This window comes from Halictus rubicundus, unplaced genomic scaffold (assembly GCF_050948215.1).
Source record: "Halictus rubicundus isolate RS-2024b unplaced genomic scaffold, iyHalRubi1_principal scaffold0352, whole genome shotgun sequence".
In the NCBI taxonomy this organism is placed as follows: Eukaryota; Metazoa; Arthropoda; class Insecta; order Hymenoptera; family Halictidae; genus Halictus; species Halictus rubicundus.
Genome location: NW_027488893.1, coordinates 145,741 through 150,945, shown reverse-complemented (window position 1 = coordinate 150,945; position 5,205 = coordinate 145,741).

Sequence of the window (5,205 nt, the reverse complement as noted above, 5' to 3'; positions counted from 1 at the left end):
GATAGGATAGGATAGAGAATAGTGTAGGATAGATGATATTATACGTTAGAGGATAGGATAGGATAGAGAATAGGGTAGAATAGATGATATTATAGGATAGAGGATATGATAGGATACAGGATAGGATCGGATAGAGGATAGGATAGGGGATTGGATAGGATAGAGTTATAGGAGACGATAGAGGATATGATAGGATAGAGGATAGGATAGGATAGGTGATTGGATAGGACAGAGGACAGGAGACGATAGAGGATAGGATAGGATAGAGGATAGGATAGTATAGAGGATAGGATAGGATAGAGGATAGGATAGGATAGAGGATAGGATAGGATAGAGGATAGGATAGGATAGATGATATTATAGGATAGAGGATAGGATAGGATAGAGGATAGGATCGGATAGAGGATAGGATAGGGGATTGGATAGGATAGGATAGAGGACAGGATAGGATAGGATAGAGGATAGGATCGGATAGAGGATAGGATAGGGGATTGGATAGGATAGGATAGAGGATAGGATAGGATAGGATAGAGGATAGGATAGGATAGAGGATAGGATAGGATAGAGGATAGGATAGGATAGAGGATAGGATAGTGGAATGGATAGGCGATTTTATAGGATAGAGGATAGGAGACGATAGATGATAGGATAGGTGATTGGATAGGATAGAGGACTGGAGACGATAGAGGGTAGGATAGGTGATTGGATAGGATAGAGGACAGGAGACGATAGAGGATAGGATAGGATAGAGGATAGGATAGGATAGAGGATAGGATAGTATAGAGGATAGGATAGGATAGAGGATAGGATAGGATAGAGGATAGGATAGGATAGAGGATAGGATAGGATAGAGGATAGGATAGGATAGATGATATTATAGGATAGAGGATAGGATAGGAAAGAGGATATTATAGGATAGAGGATAGGATAGGATAGAGGATAGGATCGGATAGAGGATAGGATAGGGGATTGGATAGGATAGGATAGAGGATAGGATAGGATAGGATAGAGGATAGGATAGGATAGAGGATAGGATAGGGGAATGGATAGGGGATTTTATAGGATAGAGGATAGGAGACGATAGAGGATAGGATAGGTGATTGGATAGGATAGAGGACTGGAGACGATAGAGGGTAGGATAGGTGATTGGATAGGGTAGAGGACAGGAGACGATAGAGGATAGGACAGGATAGAGGATAGGATAGGATAGAGGATAGGATATTATAGAGGATATGATAGGATAGAGGATAGGATATGATAGAGGATAGGATAGGATAGAGTTTAGGATAGGATAGAGGATAGGATAGGATAGAGAATAGGATAGGATAGATGATATTATAGGAGAGAGAATAGGATAGGATAGACGATAGGATCGGATAGAGGTTATGATACGGGATTGGATAGGATAGAGGATAGGAGACGATAGAGGATATGATAGGATAGAGGATAGGATAGGATAGAGGATAGGATAGGATAGATGATATTATAGGATAGAGGATAGGATAGGATAGAGAATAGGATAGGATAGAGAATAGGAGACGATAGAGGATATGATAGGATAGAGGATAGGATAGGATAGAGGATAGGATAGGATAGAGAATAGTGTAGGATAGATGATATTATAGGATAGAGGATAAGATAGGATAGAGGATAGGATCGGATCGAGGATATGATACGGGATTGGATAGGATAGAGGACAGGAGACGATAGAGGATATGATAGGATGGAGGATTGGATAGGATAGAGGATAGGATCGGATAGAGGATAGGATAGAGGATAGGATAGGATAGATGATATTATAGGATAGAGGATAGGATAGGATAGAGGATAGGATCGGATAGAGGATAGGATAGGGGATTGGATAGGATAGGATAGAGGATAGGATATGATAGGATAGAGGATAGGATAGGATAGAGGATAGGATAGGATAGAGAATAGTGTAGGATAGATGATATTATAGGATAGAGGATAAGATAGGATAGAGGATAGGATCGGATCGAGGATATGATACGGGATTGGATAGGATAGAGGACAGGAGACGATAGAGGATATGATAGGATGAAGGATAGGATAGGATAGAGGATAGGATCGGATAGAGGATAGGATAGAGGATAGGATAGGATAGATGATATTATAGGATAGAGGATAGGATAGGATAGAGGATAGGATCGGATAGAGGATAGGATAGGGGATTGGATAGGATAGGATAGAGGATAGGATAGGATAGGATAGAGGATAGGATAGGATAGAGGATAGGATCGGATAGAGGATATGATACGGGATTGGATAGGATAGAGGACAGGAGACGATAGAGGATATGATAGGATGGAGGATAGGATAGGATAGAGGATAGGATCGGATAGAGGATAGGATCGGATAGAGGATAGGATCGGATAGAGGATAGGATAGGGGATTGGATAGGATAGAGGATAGGAGACGATAGAGGATATGATAGGATAGAGGATAGGATAGGATAGGTGATGGGATAGGACAGAGGACAGGAGACGATAGAGGATAGGATAGGATAGAGGATAGGATAGGATAGTGGATAGGATAGTATAGAGGATAGGATAGGATAGAGGATAGGATAGGATAGAGGATAGGATAGGATAGAGGATAGGATAGGATAGATGATATTATAGGATAGAGGATAGGATAGGATAGAGGATAGGATAGGATAGATGATATTATAGGATAGAGGATAGGATAGGATAGAGGATATTATAGGATAGAGGATAGGATAGGATAGAGGATAGGATCGGATAGAGGATAGGATAGGGGATTGGATAGCATAGGATAGGATAGAGGATAGGATAGGATAGAGGATAGGATAGGGGAATGGATAGGGGATTTTATAGGATAGAGTATAGGATAGGTGATTGGATAGGATAGAGGACTGGAGACGATAGAGGGTAGGATAGGTGATTGGATAGGATAGAGGACAGGAGACGATAGGGGATAGGATAGGATAGAGGATAGGATAGGATAGAGGATAGGATAGGATAGAGGATAGGATAGTATAGAGGATAGGATAGGATAGAGGATAGGATAGGATAGAGGATAGGATAGGATAGAGGATAGGATGGGATAGAGGATAGGATAGGATAGAGGATAGGATAGGATAGAGGATAGGAGACGATAGAGGTTAGGATAGGTGATTGGATAGGATAGAGGACAGGAGACGATAGAGGATAGGATAGGATAGAGGATAGGATAGGATAGAGGATAGGATAGGATAGAGGATAGGATAGAATAGAGGATAGGATAGGATAGAGGATAGGATAGGATAGAGGATAGGATAGGATAGAGAATAGTGTAGGATAGATGATATTATACGATAGAGGATAAGATAGGATAGAGAATAGGGTAGAATAGATGATATTATAGGATAGAGGATAGGATAGGATAGAGGATAGGATATTATAGAGGATAGGATAATATAGAGGATAGGATAGGATAGAGGATAGGATAGAGGATAGGATAGGATAGAGCATAGGATAGGATAGAGGATAGGATAGGATAGAGGATAGAGGATAGGATAGGATAGAGGATAGGATATGATAGAGGATAGGATAGAGGATAGGAGAGGATAGAGGATAGGATGGGATAGATGATAGGATAGGATAGAGGATAGGAGACGATAAAGGATAGGATAATATAGAGGATAGAATAGGATAGAGGATAGGATAGGATAGAGGATTGGATAGGATAGAGGATAGGATAGTATAGAGGATAGGATAGGATAGAGAATAGGGTAGGATAGATGATATTATAGGATAGAGAATAGGATAGGATAGATGATATTATAGGATAGAGGATAGGATAGGATAGAGGATAGGATAGGGGAATGGATAGGATAGACGATAGGAGACAATAGGGGATAGGATAGGTGATTGGATAGGATAGACTACAGGAGACGATAGCGGATAGGATAGGATAGAGGATAGGATAGGATAGATGATATTATAGGATAGAGGATAGGAGACGATAGAGAATATGATATGATAGAGGATAGGATAGGATAGAGAATAGGATAGGATAGATGATATTATAGGATAGAGGATAGGATAGGATACAGGATAGGATAGGATAGAGGATGGGATAGGATAGAGGATAGGATAGGATAGAGAATAGGATAGGATAGATGATATTATAGGATAGAGGATAGGATAGGATAGAGGATAGGATCGGTTAGAGCATATGATACGGGATTGTATAGGATAGAGGATAGGAGACGATAGAGGATATGATAGGAAAGAGGATAGGATAGGATAGAGAATAGGATAGGATAGATGATATTATAGGATAGAGGATAGGATAGGATAGAGGATAGGATAGGATAGAGGATAGGATCGGATAGAGGATAGGACAGGGGAATGGATAGGATAGAGGATAGGAGACGATAGAGGTTAGGATAGGTGATTGGATAGGATAGAGTTCAGGAGACGATAGAGGATAGGATAGGATAGAGGATAGGATAGGACAGAGGATAGGATAGGATAGAGGATAGGATAGGATAGAGGATAGGATAGGATAGAGGATAGGATACGATAGAGGATAGGATAGGATAGAGGATAGGATAGGATAGAGGATAGGATAGGATAGAGGATAGGATAGGATAGAGAAGAGGATAGGATAGATGATATTATAGGATAGAGGATAGGATGGGATAGGGGATAGGATCGGATAGAGGATAGGATAGGATAGAGGATAGGATAGTATAGAGGATAGGATAGGATAGAGGATAGGATAGGATAGAGGATAGGATAGGATAGAGAATAGTGTAGGATAGATGATATTATAGGATATAGGATAAGATAGGATAGAGGATAGTATCGGATCGAGGATAAGATAGGGGATAGGATAGGATAGAGGATAGGATAGAGGATAGAGTTTAGGATAGGATAGAGGATAGGATAGGATAGAGAATAGGATAGGATAGATGATATTATAGGATAGAGGATAGGGTAGGATAGAGGATAGGATAGAGAATAGGATAGGATAGAGGATAGGATAGGATAGAGAATAGGATAGATATAGATGATATTATAGGATAGAGGATAGGATAGGATAGAGGATAGGATATTATAGAGGATAGGATAATATAGAGGATAGGATAGGATAGAGGATAGGATAGAGGATAGGATAGGATAGAGCATAGGATAGGATAGAGGATAGGATAGGATAGAGGATAGAGGATAGGAT